Raw genomic sequence first — 21023 nt, 5'->3', positions numbered from 1 at the left:
GATGCAGTACAAATTGCTACCTGGGCTCCCAAGTATATTGTACCAAAAAAAAAAAAAAAAAAAGCAACAAACCTTACCGTTTTTTGTAATTAACACAAATAGGTAAAACAAGAGAGGCAGCTCTGAAGAGATGTGTAGATGTAAGTAAATGCCACAAGTAGGCCATGAGCAGTTGAAAGGAAGAGTTTCTTTTAAGAGATGCCACAGAAAACGACTTTCTTTGCAAGGGGAACCAAGATGACCAGTTCCACACAACACACTACATGATCTGTTTGGCACCTCTAAACTTGTAAAGTCACACTGGTGACAACGTGCATCTCAGATCACGAGGAAATAAACACCACACATTCAAAGAACTCTATGGTAGGGAGGAAACAGAGAGAGAAGAGTAAGATTTTTAGCTCTTGTAGGTGGGAAAATCCCTTTTTAAGATTAAGACCTGATTTTCTTTGCTTGCAACAGCTTTTTTACAACATCAGATTATTCTCATACCCTCAGATGTCACTCATAGACATTTATGAAGTCTGTGCTACCTCTGTCTAAGTCAAACAACTACTTGCATCACACCCTGGAGCCTTCACAGCAAAGCAAGGGGTTTCTTAGTGATGATGGGAAAAGGGGGGACCAAGACACAGTTCATCATCTGAATGTATGATGGCATTACCAACAAACTGAACAAGGTTGATGTGTTTAAAGACTGTCATAGACTGGCCTGGGTTGGAAGGGATCTTAAAAATCATCTCATTCCAAACCCCTGCCATGGGCAGGGACACCTTCCACTAGCCCAGGGTGCTCAGAGCCCCATCCAACCTGGCCTTGGACACTTCCAGGGATGGGGCAGCCACAGCTTCTCTGGGCAACCTGTGCCAGGGCCTCAACAGGGAAGAATTCCTTCCTAATATCCAATCTAAACCTCCTCTCTGTCAGTGTGAAGCCATTCCCCCTCGTTCTGTCACTCCAGGCCCTTGGAAACAGTCTCTCTCCATCTTCCTTGTAGCTCCTTCAGGTTCTGGAAGGTCACAATTAGGTCACCCTGAAGCCTTCTCTTCTCCAGACCGAACAATCCCAATTCCATGAAAATGCAAAGTGTCTGATTTGATTATCTCTTCCCACTGATGTTTTTTTCTGAAACTTCTTTGACTAAACTTATTAAATCAATAGTCTGCAGTGCAGGAGGAAAACTGGGAAGAACAAGAAATTGCTTTCAAACTCAAGTGGTCTCTTTCAGTCACACATTTCCAAAGCAACTGCAACCCTTCCACTCACACAGAAGGAAAACTAGACTGGCATGGTAACAAATCTTTTTACCTTAAATCATGTTTTATTTTCTTCACAGGTGTTCTGTAGCTTACTGGGTTATCAAAACTATGTCTTAATTCATGTCAACCAAAGTAACCCTGTGTTTAAATGAAGTTCAGGAAACACAAAGCAGTTTATGATAGTGACAAAAACCTTACAGAGAAAGTATTAAAAAAAAAAAGAGTGACGTTTGCTTTCAAGAAGTTTAGGTGGGTTTTTTGTCTTTTTTGGGGGGGTTGAGTGGTTGTTTGCTTTTTTTAAAATACAGGAAAGCAGCATCTTAAAATTAAATCCCTTTCAGTCTTTGTTGAAGTTTAACAATTAGCCATAAAAAAAAAAATTTGAAAGCATAGCCTTCAAATTTTGAGTCATTATCTCCAAGGAGACACATCTGTAATTTTAACAAGGTCAGAACATTTCAGTCAGTTCTTTTGGGTAATAGATGATACACAAGGAGCCTACACCACCATGAATTATTAGCTTTGAGGCCACAATCTGAAGAGATGCACCATCATATTCAAAGTACATATGGATTAGTAAATGTCTTGAGGTAGTGGTGGTGAAAGGTATGTTTGTTTTGGACAGAGCAGTGAGGAGGATCAGGTGCTGCAAGTTAGGGAGGCCTTTTACCACATCTGGGTCAGATGGTCTCAATTATCCTCTCATCGCTGTTAATCAGAAGTCCTCCTTCAGCAGCTCTATAATAACCTGTGTAAAAGGAAATCTGGCACTGGTGTTTGGCTTCTAGCAAGGAAAAAAGCTTGCCGGTCACAACTCAGTGCAAGCAGCACCCTGGCTGCAAGTGTTTTAAAAGCCTGTGGCAAGTGCAAAAGTGGTGTCTGCACATCAAGTGTGAAAGTGGAACACAGGAAATGTTGACAAGAGAATTTAAGTGTGTACCAGTGGGGAGAAGGTCCTGCTACATCAACTGTTCTGCTCTTTCTGACCCTATGGATAAACAGCAGGTGCTCCCAAATTAACAGGATCTGTTAATCAGCCTGTTTTGGCTACTGTTCTTACCTGTGGGGACAAAACTGGAAGCAAGATACTTTATTAAGAGAATACAAAGAACATCAAGCTGTTTGTCTTCACTGACTTGTTCATATCCTCACCTGACTGCAGAAGATCAAAGGGGTTTACTCCCATCTTCCTCTGAGTAACCCCACACCTCAACCAGAATTAAGAGAGGACTTGTCCAGCCCAGACTTCACTGCACCATTAATCCCACATCTGCTTGTGTCCATTTTGTCTGGAGCACTCAAGTCCTGCTTACCTGAGTGAGAAGCCTACATCTGTGATTCCCATATAGCTTTGTGTGTGTTTGCTTTTTAAAAACCATATCCTGCATTATCACGAGCAAAAGCATTTACATCCCTTTCCATATGAGCCAGAGAAGAAGTTGCTTCTTTGTTACTACTATTAAGATCTTCTCAGAAAGAGAAAAAAATTGGATAATATCTTCAAATTCAACCCTGAATTACTCCCTCAGGCTCTACTGAAGTGTTGAAAAGTAAGTGCTACAAAAACATGTTGATACATAAACCAAAAAGAGTGAAATGAATATTACAAAGCAGTTTGATACAAAAGAAAAGTTTAAACTGTGATCTTCAGAGTTCTGCCCATCATTTTTCTCCTTGCAAGTGTGTGAAGGGCATTTTCTTTCCAGGAACAACAGGTTTGAATTTATTTAATGCAGTTTTAAGCCTTCAGAGTTATAGCTGTTGGGAAAAGAGAGAGAAGGAGTTTACATTCCTGCCTTACCTGTACAATTTCACCCTTGACTATTAATTCTTCAAACACAGTAAAAAAAACTCTTGCCATGCCTACATATGACTAAATATTTCGCACCAAATCTCCAGAAAGCATATATGAGAAAGCATACTTAAAGAGAAAGTGACTGAGTAATACACTTGAGTACCATTTAACAAAAATCAGAATTAGGTCTGTGTATTCACACGTCCATTGAGCTGTTTGGGTTGTAGAGGTTACCAGAAAGCACATTGAATTAGCTCCTGTTATTAATTGCAGTTGATAGAACCATAGGAGGGCATTTTAAAAGCACAATTCAAGTTAAAACATGTATGTCATTAATCATGCACATCTCTGAAAAAATACAGTTGGGCAAGTCATCCAGGTATTAAGGCAACATAAAAGTGGTAGCACATAAAACCAGTAGCATGATGGTGTTGCATTTGCTTTCATTTCATTCCTTTAGGATAAGTCTGGTTGACAGCAACTGCAAAAAAAAATTGAATAAAATTCTGGTTTATTTGCACCAGTGGAGTTAAGGACAAGTAGAACTAATGAAAAATGATGGGGCTCTGAGCAACCTGGGCTAGTGGAAGGTGTCCCTGCCCATGGCAGGGAGTTAGAATAAGATGATCCTTAAGGTCCTTTCCAACCCAAACCACACCACTCTGATTCCACAATTCCTTTGCCACTGAGCTCACCATGCAGCCTGTGTTTGCACTACAGGCAGAATCCAACAGTCCCTTCAGTTTGTTTAAACAGTCGATATTGCAGTTCCTGAGTAAACAATTCTCCACTTCCCAGGCACTGCCAGACAATTTTGATTTCCACATCATATCAATTTATAGTCAGTTCTGGAGAGCCTGTTCTATTTCTAAAAATCATGAAGGACTGCTGCTATCTTAGCAAGCAAAAGCTGTTCTTCTCTGCTACCATAGGTTGTTTACACAGCATCCCTTTGTAGGATCATTTAGCCTGGTTTTATATGAGCACTGAGGTAACAGTAGTTTGCGGAGTCCACATCAGGAACATAAAATAATTAAGATACCAGGATTAAGCAGTCACTGCAGATAATTGGTAAATTCAAAATGGTTCAGTTCAGCATTAACCCAAACCAACAAAAAAAAAAAATTCAGTTTCAAGTCAGTTTTGTCTTTAACATCATCAGGAACATCCAACATTGCTCTGCGTTTCCAACTAACCCGTTCTACACGAGAAACTTCTTATGCAAACCAGTGATTTTCCAGAGGGTTTAAAGGTTAACTTCAATCACCCTTTGCTTGGCAAAAAGAGTTATAAGTCACTGCTAATAATCCCCCCAAATTCCAGCATTCTTACACAGGACAAAGCAAAGGACTTAAGACAGTGCTCAGTAGCAGCAAAAACTGTGGGAGACAGAAATCCAGCCCCTTTTCCAAAGGCCTACAGTGCTCTCTTTTGTGATTGCCATCTTGCAGATGACAAACCATTTTCAAATCATGAGAAACATCAGAAGCCCACCTCTTTGCTGTGCCTTTGCACACAAGGCAAAGTTAAAGTGCTCAAGAGTCAGAGACTTCATATCATCCATATGTTAAGAGAACTTAATTTCAGAAGATGTTTTTAAAAAAACTTCACTAATTTAAGAGGGGGTTTTGTGCTTATGCACATGAAAAAGTAGAAGACAACAAATCATTTTGTTGTATACGTTGAAACACCCTCAAAGTAACTCGATTTCAGTATAAGAATAATACAGCAAGTTTGTTAAGTAATAATTTTTTCAGGTGTGCAAATAGTCAGCTCCCATCTAATGAACTTGAAATGTCTCTAACTGAAAGCCCATGCGGGATAATAACAGGTAAAATATTGAAGTGTACAGCTGCTATGAATTTCATGGCTGTAGGAAGGCACAGATGGCACCTGCAGAAAGCAGAGTCAGGCCTGCAAGCTTGATTTCCAGCTGCCTCCACAAGCATTTGTCCTTGCTGAGGATGAGCACCCTCCACGAGACCTTCATCCAACACCCACGTGTTCCTGTCACTGTGTCCCCCCTCCCTGAGCATGTGAGGGGGATTATAATGCACCACTTCTTAATTGTTACTAACCAAAGGAATAAGCATTTTATTGCAGCTACTGCTATTACATAATCACAGATTTCTTTTTGTTTGGAGCTTTCATTTCTTACTTCGTTGTGTAGCCAACAGATGCCAAACTACCTTTTTCTTTTCCTTGCAATCAGCTGTGAGTCAATGGAAGACAAAGAGCTGATTTTTGCTGGGTTTGCTGCACTCCGTCAAAGGAAATTTAATCGGTGTTAAGTGCACTTGGACCTTGCAGAGGGGTGCATGTGTGAGGCAAATGTGAGACAGAGGAAAGTTTATTTCTCCATCTCAACCCATTATCTCCTTCTCAACCAGCACTAAGTGAAGCCACAGTATTTTGCCTCAATAAAGACACTAACTTAAGAAAAACCCTGTGTAGAAAGCGATCACAACAACAGTTTCAGCACTAATTATAATCTCTAGTTGGACACTAACTGGTAGTTAAATAGCACCTGGGAGATATGAGGGCCAACTAAGCACCAGCTACCAGGAAATGCCCCTGAGGCAATTTATGCCATTAAAGTCTTTGAAATTTATTTATTTGATAGTGTAAAGGTAAATAGCAAGTTCTTGCATCATCTACTACAAAACTTAATTTGTGTCACTGGCAATATAAATCAACATTTAAAAGGCCACTAGTAACTAAAAGGAAAGCGACATTTTCCAGCCCAAGATTACTTTAAGTTTATAATTAATGAAAATATGTCTGGAATTTAGTTCCTAGTTCACAACAACAGGATGACTATGTCTTTAAATCACCCAGAATTATAACATCTTACTCAGGGGGATAAACAAACAAACAAAACAAAACCAACCACAGGGCTAAATCTAAAGATCCTAACTCAGAAGTACAGAAAAATCAGATGTTTTCAGCAACTAACTATAGAAAATGTTAGGCTGCTCATCTCATAAAGGAAAAAAAAAAAACAAAAACCAAAAAACCCAAACAAATAAAAGAGACAAATCTCAAGATATTCTGCCTACAGTGGAGGGGAACAACCAACCCTGAAGATATTTCTATGAAGCTAAGCAAACTTTTAATGTATGTAGGTGGCATTACTTTAAGCAGAGTTTAAGATATAAAAAATATAGCGATCAAAGTATAATAAAATTGAACCTTGCAGATTATTAGCTCACTGCTTCTGCTCTCCTGTGAGAGGTTCTACAGCTCAGCTCATGGTACAGGCTGTCACTTTAAAATCAATCTCTTCACATCTCAAACCACTGTGGTTGTTAAGTACAAATAATTAATTGTGGCTGTAATGAAAAGAATAAACCTAAGTTTCTGTACACAAACATGACCCCTACCATTCAGTATTTGAATTCTTTGAAAAAGGTATATTTTTTGGGGGTAAATCCAAGGTTTGGGATGAGAGACAGGGAGAAGATATTTTTATAGATGACTGCTCAAGATCAGTAGGTCAAATAAAAAATAGGAGGTAACCACAAAAAGGTTTGTCACAGAGATAATGGGTTGGTTTAAAAGTATGTTGTATAACAAAGTGAAGATAAATGTAAAAGCTTAGTGTCATCCCTGCCCATGGCAGGGGAATTGGAACCAGCAGATCTTTAAGGTCCCTTCTAACACAAACTATTCTGTGGTTCTATGATAACCAGACCCCAAGCATTGGAACAACAGAAAGAGACAACCTTCATATTCCCTAAGGCCTTTTCTTCTCAAGAACTTGAAGTAAGGAAATGCTTTCTTTTTCAAATTTTTCCTAACTGACTAATCAACTCCTCACATTAACTCCAGAATCAGACCAAGGCAGAAGTCAACACTTTTGCAAAGACCTTTCCTTACAGCTGAACAACCAGTTACTTATTTACTTCCTTTGTTTGGTTGGTTTTGGTAAGGGACCATTACCTCAAATTAAGTGCTCAACACAAGGCAGGGGAAATGGAAAGTTTTCCTCTGAAGTTCAAAAGCAGGATTCAGATCCTGCTGCCACTAGCAGAATAAACAAGAAAAGAATTAAGATAAAGAGAAAAGCAGCAATAAAGCCCATCATGTCAGTTTTGCTGTTTTCAGACTTCCCTGGCAAGGTCTCTCCCTTGATTTCGAGCACTGGCCAGCAAAATTCCCCAAATTCCCTTTGAAAAGGTACCATACACTGTAAAAACATGTGGGAGGTCCAAACTTCTGCAGCTCAAAGCCAAAGAGCTGCAAACACACGAGACCAGCACGCTGTGAAGATGTACTGCAATGTTAAGTGCCAGATGGAAACACCAGCACATGGGCTCTCTTTCCCCACAGCAACGCCCTTCTTGGAATGCATGAGGTTTCCACCGACATTGGCTGCTTCCCAGGAGCAGTGTGACAACTCTCAGGTAGGGGTAAAAAAAGGCAATTTCAGACATCCATTCCTGAATCTGGAGATCCTCCTCTGGTTCTCAGAGCACCATTCAGTCAAGGGAGATCTGAAGTTACATGGCCAAACAATAAGCTGTCTAGATCCTGCTAATATATGACAATAAGTCTGTTTTCAAGACTTTGCCATTTTTTCATGTGTTTTTAATCAAAGTTCTTTTTTCAACTACATCTAAACATGATTTCATAAATTCCTCTCCTCCCCAAACTCAGTTGTTTACCAACCGGCAAATGTTTTTTTTGTAAGGTCTTACAAATCTAATTCACAGTATCATGGACTGGCTTGGGTTGGAAGGGACCTTAAAGATCATCTTGTTCCAACCCCCTGCCATGGACAGGGACACCTTCCACTATCCCCAGGTTGCTCAGAGCCCCATCCAACCTGGCCTTGAACACTTCCAGGGACGGGGCAGCCACAGCTTCTCTGGGCAACCTGTGCCAGGGCCTCCCCACCCTCAAAGGGAAGGATTTTTTTGGATCCCATTCAAATTGCACCAATTCTGATGAGCCTTGACACTTTCAATTTCCAGAATTCCAATCAAAATCAAGAAACAACTAATTAAGGCCTCAGAGCTTCATTCTTGAGAGCGAACGGAATCCACCTACACACAAAACCTTCAAAATAGTCAATAGCAAAGCGTGGATATTTTCCAAAACCAACACTCACAATCAATGAAACAGTTTCTGAAATGGCAAATGTAACAGACAAAAAGAGGCTGAACAGGATGCTTTGACCTTCTTCAAAAAAGACAGAGACTAACAAAGTTAAAAGGCTTTTGGGGGATAAGAGATGCACATCTTGTTTCTATAAAAAGTATTTTATAGAAAACATACTTAAAAATATTCTCTTTCTACTACATCTAAGCAGGATGAGTACCCTGTGAGTAAACCAAGTAGTTGAAACATAAAAAAACCCCAAAAAGTCCGAGTAGGAGAGTTGCATAGTGACTAAACTCTCCATCATGAAGCTGCAGGACAGTGCAAATTATTTGAGGAAAGCTGTATTTTTCCTCCTTATGCTTCATATAATGTAAGAATCTGTAGATATCAAGTGGAAACTAATGAAACAACCTGAACCAAAAGGTACCCCCAATACCTGAGCTATCCCATGACAGGATAGCTGCGAGCTGAACAAGAAAATCCACACACAAATCTTTTTATATTCACTCAAGGCACACACTGACCATGAAGTCATCCAGTTCCTTCACTCCTATGCTGATTCCCACGGTGACATAGGACAATTCTATCTCCAAAGAGACCAGCACAAACCAGTAGTTTGATAGCATCAATCCCCAAACCAAGCAGGGAGTTGCAACACCTACAAAGAGCCTCAATGATGCCCTTAAGTGGGCAATGTTTCATATATTAGGCCCTTATGGAAGTGTCATATAGGCACCTAAAGTTCCATTGGGCAAAAATACAGATATCCCCAAAGGGTCTGCATTTTTTTCCTTTTTTTTTTCTTCTATTTTCTTTCTTGTTGCAGCATCAAGTGAAATCCTTACTGCTTCCTTTTTAAATAAATGCTTTGTGAAAAAAACACAAAGCACAGTCAAGTTATTAATATTAATCCTTAAGTATTACATTAAGAACACACCAATTCATTTGACTTAGCGTGGTTACACATTATAACTATAAAAAGCTTTAAAGTACATTTACATAGTTTCTAAGATTAAACAAATATTAAATGAAAATACCACTTTATGGTTAGAAAATGGGCCACTTTTCAACACATTAATGAGATTTTAATTGTTTGAGTTAAAAGTAACATTCAAACATCTTTACTAGGTATTGCTGGACAATGTCTCAGTTCAGGCAGGCTCTCCAGTTGGAAAGAAGAGGCATCTACAGCAATGAAAATTTTATTCAGCATCATAAAAAAGAGTATCAACCTATAGCTCTTTCCATAATACAATACACCAGTTGCACACAATATTAAATTCAGCTACGGTGATTAAGAATTCTCTTTACTGACAGAAGCACAAAAAATGATTCATTTTTCACCTGATCAACTGCAGCTAAATAATTCCATACTATAGAATGAAAGGTGGTTTTCTGCCATAGCATCAGCTGCCTGTGTTGAGACTTCCCTACCAGAGTTTAACTGAAACTACTGGTAATGAGAATTTTTGGAATAAAGCCCTACAAACCAGCTACAAGGGTATAACCTTGACTTTCCAAGTGGATGCTCTGTGCTAAATAAAGCAAGCACGGGATAACACTAATGGGCAGAAGCACTCCTAACTTATGTATCATTTAACAGAAGACACATATTTCGCTCTCAACATCTAACAGTTTAGGTTAGTACCAGTTTCCTTTGCCAAACTGCTTTCAGGAACACTGTAGCTAATTGTTCTTTGTGTTAGGCCAGGTCTGTGAGGCATGACTACAAGAACAATAATTCTGTGTGTCTCTGATTATCACAGGAAAGGTAATAAGTCTTCCAAAAGGACTAGACAAATGCAGCTGGCAAAGCATTCAATAACGTTTTGAAACATCACAGGAGGGGTTCAGAAGTGATCTAAGGGGGGAAAAAACTCAACACCAAACCACTGGCTTTCAAACCTGTGCTACACAGAAATCAAATGTGAGTGCACTCACTGCTCAGCATGGCCTCTTAGCAGCATTTTCAGGAGCAAGTAACAAGCAACAGTTCCTATTGGAACCGATGGAAAGGTCTAATAACAGACCCACAGCATTCACAGCATGCACAAAACAAAACAAACCCCAAAAAACTCACAGCACAAACACCCCAGGAGTCCCACCCTCCCGAGCACTGGATAAACTCATACTTGTGGTACCTTCTCCACTTGAAGCCAAGTGGGACTGTCTGTGTGGTCAACAGCAGAGTGAAACATTACTCCTTTTGTTTCAGAAGATAAATGAAAGTTTAATTAGCCCAGATCTTCAGAAGAGGCAGCTAAATTTTTTAAGGCCATGTCCAACAGTGATGAGCATTAGGAGTAACAAGAGTTATCTATATTTGATGTGCAGCAGAGGAAAAAAAAAAGCCAAACCTCAAACTCCACCAGCATGAATTCACCCAGACACTCCTATTGTTCATTTTCTCAGATATATTTTCGAATAAAAAAATAAAAAAGGAATGCCCTTTCTAAAATGTAAATTGTGGTTTTCTGCTCTTTATTCCAGTCATTTTTGTCCTTCTTGCCCTTGAGATTAATGTGATGTGGAAAAGCACATACTTTGCATAGGACACAATACACCCAATATGAGAACAATTTCTAGATTTTGTGAGAAGTGACCTAGTATCACCATGAAATCATTTCTTTACTACACAAAGTATTTTTAATATGGAAATAATGTAGGACAAAAACATTGGTTCAGTCAGTTCCAAAAGAAGTTGCTATAATAAGAAAATATTATTCAGGTGTGACATTTTACCAAGTTATCGTATTCACAATAAAAAAAATCCCATACAACACAAACCCCACATTCTTTTATGTTTTGTTCTTGGAAACACAAAAAAAAAAAAGTCAGTTTTTAGAGTGAAGCCTCCAAAGCTACCAAAGCTGCAGCAATAATATGTTTATATGCTGTTACATAATTCTTAATAAATAAGTTTTTGAAATGCATTAAAATCAGAACCGGCATTTTCTTGGCAGTTTGCCATTAACAGACAAATAATTATTTCATTTCTGCCAGTGTAGCAAGCTGGTAGCAATCCAACTTAAGAGTTATTCCATTTCAACCTTGCTTCTTACCCCACATTAACTGAAATTGGTTTACATTACGTGACTAATGCAATAAAGGCAAGACTACTGTCACTTGACTAGAAGAGCTCATCATTCCTTGGCCATTACTGCATAGCTGAAATACAAATATAATTTATATGTATGCACAAGAATTCCACAATATTTATTATTGCAGCACCTTCTGTCCTAGGAAAGCCCTTGACCACAGCAGCAGGTTTGCCACAGATGAAGTCTGAGCTGTAGATTGCAGCCCCACAGGGAAACCTGAAGGGTAAAACACACCTACACACCATCATTTCCCCATGCAAATACTTGCTTTCATTGCACCATTTCAAGTTGAAAGTTCCTTCACCAAAATAAAGCAGCTTATTCAGAAAAGGAATTTCTCTTATGTGCGTCTTAATCAAATAGAAACATAAAAAATTAGGCTGAATGCAGAGTTCAGAAAGTTCCTCATATACATAGACCACCACGTGTTCTTTAAAATCACAGCAATAATACACACCCACAAAAAGCCTCACCTAAAACCAACCTGAGAACACGGCAGTGTTCTGGAGAGGGTCACTGAAACTGCTCTGAGAAGCACTCATATCCCTCCCCACAGCTACTCCACTCTGGAACACCTTCCAGGAAACATTAAAGTGGAGTTGCAGACAAAACAAAATAAAGAACAGCTCATTAAATCATGTCCAAAATGCTAGGCAGTAGGTAGGAAATTAAGTCATTCTTCTAAGCAAAATGCTGGTCATCTTGAAAACATGAGAGGTGTGCCTGTGGTATCATGGAATGGTGCGGGTTGGAAAAAACCTTGAAGATAATCTCATTCCAACCTTCCTGCCATGGGCAAATACAAAACACCCCAAATGGCAATTCATAATTCTGTTACAGGAGTCAAAATCCCATTTCTAAATGCCCTATGAAGAAAAAGAACAGACTAAGCAGTGGTCTGACACCATTGTTAAGCTCTAAGAATGTTTCACATTAAAAACAAAGTAGGACACAATACCTCAAACAGCTGTTCAGACTTCAAAAGGAACTAGCTTTTGGGGCAGAGAGGTTGATTTTGACTAGTCCACCATACTAATTATATATATATAGCCTAAAATAAACCTGGAACTACACACACAGTGTACACTGTCATAAAGGGTGCAGGAGAATCTATCAGTTCAAGAAATAGGCCCATAAACCAGCCATAACTAGTATTTTAAGGACTTCAGAATTGGCTTCTTACCTCTATTAGCTGAAAAGCCAAAAGTTATGTTTATAGCATGGTTTATGATCTACGTAAGTCTCAGAAACATTAAGATTCAGCTAAATCACGGGACAAACCCAGCTTTTTAATCCAAGGTGTGAATGAATTGGTGTTACTGTCACCAGCAAAGGGAGCTTTTCATCTCTTCAAGGTCAGAGTTAAAAGTCACCACCTTCTTGTGAAAGCAAATATAACATCTGCCACCACCGACCGTCCCATGTGTTCAAGAGAAGTGCAAGAGGCACGAGAGAGCTCTTTTTGTCTGCTTTTGCTGATAGCATAGCACACAAAGCCCTCATAACTAAGTAAAATAATCAGCTACAGTCAAGTACAAGCCTGTATCTGTTTTAGGGGCAGAATGGCCAAATATTTGTGATCCAGAGCAGTTTGAGTGCTTTCTTTTGCATTCAGTTGTGTTACAAGACTGTGACATGCTGCTGTTTGTTTTTTTTTTCCTTGCTAGTGATCCTTAAACTACGATTCTGGGGAAAACACATATATACCTAGTACTAATGGGGTTATTATTTAATGTCATTAAAACCCATTTGACCAGGACTGAATGTGCTAGATAATGGATCAGAACACTCTTTACAGTAATTCAATTACACCATAACCTTTTGAGCCTTCTAAAAATAAGGAATATCATGTAAATAGTGCGACTATTGGTAAGCAAATTGCATCCAAGGATGACGTGAATGAGAATCTTGGCTCTTAGATTCTGTGTGGGAGAGATGGCTATTCACAGGTATCAACAACTAATAGCACCAGAAACTAGATTTTGTTTTTATATATTATTATGTTTATGTCTATTATCCACACATATTACATGAAGGTGGAAAAGAGTTCAGCATTTCTGTATTTCTGAAGTTGCTTATTTGCATTTTCACTTTCTACATACAATGAGCAAACCCTAAAAATCCCTGGTAAACATCACTTTTTATGCTCAAAATTATTATACAGCATTATACAGCATGGACAGAAAACCATTTTCAGTGAGAACAATGTAAGATAATTCCCACTTGTGAAAGGAATGAAACCTCACAGGATTTGAGTCAATTAGTTAAGATACACTTCCACCACGCAAAGCTTTTATGCAATAATACTCATCTTGTTCAGTGTTAGTGATTTTCTTTTTTAATTCATTTTTTTTCTTTAAATCTGTGACCTATGTGAGTGGAGAGAAATCGGGGGAGAACTGAGCACCAGGGATGAAACAAGCAGCCGAATAACCACCCAACTGGGCACACAGAGATCCTGTCTTGAGCCTTTAAATAACACCTGTGACACACAAAAACAAGTTGTGCTGAAGTTCAATTGAATTTTTCCTGTTTCTTCATTTAAATTCACGTACAAGATCAAGAACATCAGCAAGAGGAGAGGATTTTTCTATGTTAAAGCACCCCTTCAAGTAACATTTTAAAGATTAGAAGCCCCATTGGATTATTTAATGTTTCTCCATTCAGCTGCAGGTAATCTGGGAATATCTTCACTAAGTAAAGGTTTACCTTGTACATGCACCTTCTTAAAACTTGTCTTTAGCTTTTAGACTTACTGATTGCTGGAACGGAGAACAAAGTGACTGCCAAATTATCATTATGGCAGCACCTTTCAACATGAGGCAAAATTTCTCAATACAAACAAATAAGATGTCTTGGCTACACCTTGGCTTTACAGGTAGCAGAATTATTTAGTCATGGTCCTTCCTGGCTCTCTCTTTTCTACCACCTCATAGTTTATACCGGCAAATTTCAATGGAATTCCAGCCATCACAGCAGGGAAGAGTCCCCCATAGTTTAGAATGAACGTGGAACCTTCCTCCTGAAGACAGACAAGGCCATCACAGCAGTGATGCTGCCTGTTCCCAAGACAACCTCCCCTTAAACCTGCTATATTGCACCTAAACAAGCAGGCACACCAAAATCTGGAATTCAGGGAACCCAGGCAGGAAGATAGATCTCCAGAAGGTTCCAGCTCATGACAGAAGAGTATATCCAAATCAAGTGATCGTCCCTTTTCACTCCTGATACTACTTAGCTTACTGACCTCATGATCTTTAAGGGGAAAAAAATATACTAAAGATAAAACTGACGCTTCCATGAGATAAAAGAAATCCTGAAATGCACGAAATTACATGCAAGTTCTTAACTGCAAGCAGTTGTTTCTTAAGTGTTTGGGAGACATCTCTGGAAAGTTCAGATCCCAGGCACTGCTTCAGAACCACTCATTTTTTGAATTCAAAATGCCATCTTGCCATAACCCATTTATAAAGCTGAAAGTTTAATTTTTTCTTTTTAATTTTTTTTTAAAGCTAGTACTATTTACCTACCAAAAAAAAGTTTATCATCTTTTAAACTGCCATATTACTGACCAAAAGAACTGAGAGGAGCTCTTCCTGCAGCCTTGTTTCTGGTCATACACAGCCAGGACAGCCAGTCCCAAAGCAGCTCTAAGTGGAAGTCGAACACTGATAAAGTATATCTAAGTTGTTAGAAAGAATTTCACTTAACCAGCCGAGCTTCAAGAACAGAAAAGTTACCTTCTCACACTTAAGAGTTTCTTCTATCAACTCTTGTCCTGAACTCAACATAGTAGTACATTCTTTATAGCCTCCACAATCTTCTCATTCCACTCAGAGGCAGGGAGAGCCAATAATGAGGAAACTACCCACACCAGAAAAAAAATGAGCTTATTATGACAATTCAATAATTAGATAACATGGCACAAGCTCTGGACATTTAGATATCTGATCTGGAAACAGTTAAAAGTTAAGTATCTCACAGAAAATAAATGCATCAGTAATTATAGTTACACTTTCTCAGTCTGTACAAAATATGTGGTGCTAATACACCAACACGGCTCTCAGTTCTGAAAGGTTTAGGGTAAATCAACAATTTTAGTCTCCCCAAAGCCAGCCAGCAGATGAAGTAAGAGTACTAAAACTTCCAGTTTCCATGGAAATGGAATTTGGATCAGTACAAACAGGAATTTCAGAATTTAAAACCAAATGCTCTCCCCTCTTACGCTCCCTACTCCTACATTCGTTTTCCTGGGTAATAAGGGTTCAAGAGAGACACAAATGCTACACACATCAGTGATTCTACTAACTCATCCTGCTTTGTGGCTCCCCATTTTCATTTACAGGTTGCCAGCCCCTTACAAACCAGGCACCAGAGCCATCAATTCAGCAGCAGCCAGCCAGACACATTTATAAACATGACAATATCCCCAAAACTGTGCATTTGGGAGGACTGATTGGTTCCTAGTTACGTGATGGTAATACCTGTAAAACAACTGCTTTACAGGCCTGCTCTGAACCACAGTAAACCAGGGAAGTTGTGCCATACAACACAACCACAATCAGCAACAAGAACAAAAAAAAGTCATTTTTATTGCTGATACAACCCAACGGAACTGCAAGGCAACAGAACTGTGAGATTTTCCAGCCATAGAAATCCATCATCTTCAGGCAAGAACCAAAAAGATGCATTTCATCCCTACCAATGCTGGCAAGGGAGAATTCCAACTTGTTGAGTCCAACTGCAAGGATGCTCACTGGCAGCTAAAACAATTTGCCAATGGTACTTACAGCTCATGTCCCTTCTGCTTGACAAGAGCAGAGGAAGGATAATTTTCTGGAAGTATTTATACTGATTTTGCAACTGGTGACAACACTCCATCTGCTCTCAGATACTTTGGTGCCTCTGCCAGTTTATTCCCTAATGCATTGCTTTCTCTAGGCTTTGCCAAGCTTTCTCTAGTTCCTAACTTTGTTCTTCCACCAGGTTTGAAGGGGGCATTCCAAATTGAAGTACGAACATCTAACCCTATGCCCTAACCACAGATCAGAAATAAAACAGATGGTATTTCAAATTACTCCCCCTCTCAAGAGCATCACCTCCAGAAGCCTGAAGATATGGCTGATACCATCACCAGAGGTGCCAAAATTCCTGAAATAAAAGGGTCTTGAGGCCAATTAGAAGCAGAAGAACTTAAAAAGAACCAAAACCAACTCATTCTTTTAAGAAAAGTCCAAAAGTCCCACAGAAATCAAGATTTTACCTGGCATTTAAATATGCAGCCAAGTAAAGCAATCTCTTCTCTTTAGCAAAGACTGGGCCACTCCACAAAAATACAGGACTTGAAATTCTTATCCAACAAGTGCAATTCTACACACAAAACCTGTGGTGTAAATCAAACAGATAGGAGGATTCGGTTTCCACCTGTTTGCCTGACACCTTTCATACAGAGTTAAACATTAAAAGAACCAGCAAAAGCAAAGAAAGGCTTGAAAGCCTGAATTTTTTAAACTTTAAGGCATTTATCAAGGCAGAAGCACACACAAATAACATCACTGCTTTCTCCAACTTTTATACAATGATTACACTACCTGGATGTCACGTGTTATCATTCAAGATAAAGTATTCCCAAAAAAATGCAATAGCTCATGTTACAGCACCATGTAAGTGAAAAATAACCGCCCAAAAGTCACACTCAGATGAAATGCTCAATCCACCACAGAAAAATGGACTGCAAGGTCAGAGATTCCTGAAAAGGGACTATGACTTCCAGCAGCTCATAGAAGAATCTATATAAGTATTTAAAGCCCCAAGGGCTGAGATAAAGGGCATCGGCCTGCTCATCTGGTTCATTTGAAAGCAGGAAAGTAGGTTACTGTGAAATGGTGTCCCTAAGAAATAATCCCAACAGGATGAACGCAGAAAATAAATGCTTTGATCCCTTTCGTAGCCACACATGAGTGTGGATTCATTTATTAGGCCCTGTCCAGAGGTAACTTGGATCTGTGGAGTGCAGATTGGATTAGGTATCTAAAGGGTTCTTCTGACAACACCTGTCTCAAATTATCTCTTATCTGTTGACGAAAAGAGAATTTGTCTGTAAACACAATAATCCTTTCTTCTAACAATTTGCCTTTTTCTTCTCATTTCACTGACCACCTAAATAGAAGAAAAAAAGCAAATCATGGCATTTTAAAAACAGGCATCAGCCTTATTCCACTGCTGCAATTTGTCTTTGTTACTTTGAAAACCCAGGACTGCAGTGATAAGCCCAGAAAAAAACCCAAATTTTAAATCTGAAACAAGTTGCCTTCTCTTCCAGCATCCCTACAATATGTAAGCAACTTACTTCTTCAAGTTACAGGTTCTGAGAGAAATTGAGAGCTGAAAAAAAATCTTGAAGTGACCAACCCCTTTGCACTCAGGCATTAGACTGAGGTTTGCCTTCGTAGCAAAGAAAAGACCAATTCAGCAGCTACATCAAATACAGCAGCTTGTTTTGGCAACCTCGTTTTTAGGAGATCAGATTTATCTACTCAGCTTTAATACTCTTGGTTTTGAATTAACCATCTGTTCTGTAACATTGAGACAGATAGACCTGGTAAAGTAGCATGTCAGTCTGAGGGATAGAACACGCACACACACACACATATATATATAAATATATATATATACACACACACACACACAAGAGGCAAAACCAGTCCATCAAAATAATAGTCAACTTTCCCCAGAAGGAAGCTATATTCTTGATTTTTTTTATCTAGTTTGTGGTTTCATTTTATTCAATTAGCAAGAGGAATTCGGGCCAACCCAATACATATTTTAATCAATTAACACAAAAAAGGGAACAACTCCGAAAGGCTTTATAAAAAAAAAAAAAAAAGACTTCTATTTACTACAGCTGTAGGTCAGAGATCTTAATCTAGGTTCTTTTAAGAAGGTTGTCAAACCTAAAGCTTGCTGTTCCACAGTAAATTGTCACTGTAAAGGAAATGTAAAACTCACATGAGAAGATGCTGTTAGAAAAAGCTCTGTAAGCAACTATAGGTATTTTTAAAGTACAGTTGCTGTGAAAGCATGGAAGCTTCTTTCTCCCCTTTGAAAAAGAGATATACAAGTGCACAGTTGCTCTACTATTTAAAGTCACATCAAAGGAAGACAGGATTTTATAGGTGTTGCTGGACTAGTGAACTTTTAAACACTTTAATCAATTGATCCCTTTAAGAGAATCACATCATCAAAAAGTCATTTGCTTTAGCAGACCACCAAGGCTAAAAGTTGGCCAAAATACACTATAGAAACATTTGACAAGCTCAGAGCTCCCAGATCTTAAAACACTCTCTGTCATGTAAATGCCTCCAGTAACAGCAGTGCATTTCCACACACGCTGGCTCCAGCATTGTGAATACTATGGTTTGCAACTGATACTACCAGAGTAGGCTCTCCAAGCCCTGGTATGTCCTGCTTGTAATAAGGGCTTACTCATCCCAGACAGACACTTAACTGACCTCCAAGACCTTCTGACCAGGGCTGTACAACTGCTTTTACAACAGCCCTGGCAAGGAGCCTGCATCTTATTGCAGTGCTGGTAGCACCAAAGTACTACAGTGTTTATGTCAGCTCCCAAGTGTTACACATACACCTCCAGACAAACACAGGCTCTACTCTAACTCTTCTATTCCCATCTATCTCCTACAGGCAGTTAAGTCTTACTTCTTTAACTAAAATCAGGAAGCAAGAGAAAACCAGAAAATCCTCAAGAAACCACCCGAGACACCACAGTGGCTCCAAATCTCTAATCTTAATTTAGAAAGCAGAAGTTATCATTAGAGTAGATAACTATTGATGCACACAGCTAAACAATCAGCGGAGGATGCCAGAATATACCACTGTCCTGAGATTCCCCTTGTAAAACTCCCCTGACTTATGGCATAGGTTCTATTAAATGAACTTTTAATCTACTGATTTTTAAATTAAGAAACTCAAGATTTTGAAATTCAGGTGCCTTTACATAAATAACTAAACACATGCTGTTCATGTATTTATACATGATACATACATGCCCAGGGATTTGCCAAAATGTCCAAGAACTGATGCTGCAGTTGCTGAGTATTTTTGCACAAGTACCCTTTTAGGGAATTTCCTTTTTATTCTTACTCCTGCAAAGTTTCATTCATCCCTGCTCCACCCACCATTGACCTCTTGCAGGGTTACTTCATCTAAAAGTAAAATAGTGACAAATTAACTTGCCCCCTTTCTCTTGATAGCATGTTCTAGCACTGTTTTACCAGAAGAGAAAAATATCAGGTAATCAAAAGGAAGAAAATCAGCTTACCACAAAAAAGGTACACCAAGCAACCTACCCAACATCAACTACATAAAAATTGTACTCCAGCACTTGAACCAAAGGGGAATCCTTTCCCTCAACAAATAAAGTGACACTAGAATGGTTTGATCAAGGATTTAATTTCAGGAAAAAAAATTCTGATGATGTAGCACCCAGTGAAGCACAGAGTTATTAATCACTTATTCCCCCTCAACTTCATTAAAAACCTGTTCTTCTCTTCCCACTTCAAAGCTTGCAGCTGAAAGCTTGATTTATCGTGTTGGGTCCAGAGTGGGATGATTCTCTAAGTCTCAGAGTTATCATCAGTGAATGACAGGCTCTGTGACACAGCCTGCACAAACCTAAACACACAAAGGAACACCCACAAAGGAAGTTGTGTGAGCAAGAAGACCTGAAATCCTGGATTCATTACTAGGCATATATTTTCCCTTTTAATATGCATCTTACTTAAGCAGGTACACAGACCAATTAGGACAAAGATCCCACTGCTCCTTTCCTATAGAAAAGTCTGTATTTTCAACTCCTCATGACAGGTCTCATCAGGTAAACATATATATTGTATTTTGTTAAACTACCCTGAAGCTTTTTTTCTTCTTTATCCTCTCTAATGTTCACTGTGTTTAAAGCTTTTTTTCCCCAACTAAATAATTCATAGGTAACTTCAATATATTATACATCTGTGACAAGTTTCCCTAAAGCACAGTTTGTTTGTCTGTTGCATTCAAGTACAGAATCATTAGATTCCATATAAAACTTCAGGTTCTGGAAACCTGAGAATTTACCCTAGAATTTAGAGAAAGGTCATAATAACTTGCCCTACTCCCCCTCTTTACACCTTTAAAAGATTCTGCAGTGAGTAGAACAAGAGATGCAAAGAAAATCTTACATGTTTTGCATTTATCTATAGAGACAAGCAAAAAAAAATGTTATAAAAAAATTACTTACAAACAAATATTTATTCACCCCTCTGGTTTAACTGCTGGCAGTATCAGCAAAGTAATCCCATTACAGCTGATGGTGGTTGTGTAGTACAAACACTCTTTAAAGGAAAAGAAAATAAACAAGACAGAATCCTTCAAGCTGGAAGGACCCACCAGAGCTCAGTCCTGCTCAAAGCAAGGCCAACACTCAAATCAGACCAGGTTTCTTTCACAGCTGGGTTTTGAAAACTGACTCAAAGGATGAAGATGCTTCCTTAGAAAATTAAAGCCTCTGATTCCTTACATATGGTCATTAATAATGACATGGTTCAGAGACCATTTACTCCCACTCGCCCTAAGCCAGTGACAAGTCTTAATTTTCTTTGTGAAATACTTTCACAGTTAATGAAATTCAGAACCACTGAATTACTCCAGTCTCCCAAAACATTCCAAACAATTTTTACTGAAGTGCAAAAAGTATCCCCTGTTATT

At 38.8% G+C, this 21023-nt stretch overlaps 1 protein-coding gene across 3 annotated transcripts in view; it reads right to left on the bottom strand.

The window, feature by feature from the left end:
* The window catches only part of RASSF8 (Ras association domain family member 8), an 82742-nt gene that overhangs the window by 48897 nt on the left and 12822 nt on the right, over positions 1–21023 (bottom strand). Inside the window, exon 1 of one of the 3 annotated variants that reach the window (XM_051772450.1) lies at positions 16525–16543. The exons of the other annotated variants lie outside the window; for them this stretch is intronic. The gene's annotated coding sequence lies outside the window, so the exon portion shown is untranslated. Of the gene's footprint in view, positions 1–16524; positions 16544–21023 lie in introns of those variants that run through there. 3 annotated transcript variants of the gene reach the window in all.

Source organism: Manacus candei, unplaced genomic scaffold (genome assembly GCF_025592945.1).
Source record: "Manacus candei isolate 608988 ecotype Guabito, Panama unplaced genomic scaffold, ASM2559294v1 h1tg000153l, whole genome shotgun sequence".
NCBI lineage: Eukaryota > Metazoa > Chordata > Aves > Passeriformes > Pipridae > Manacus > Manacus candei.
The sequence above is the reverse complement of the archived record's forward strand: the minus strand, read 5'-3'. Positions and strand labels throughout refer to the sequence as shown.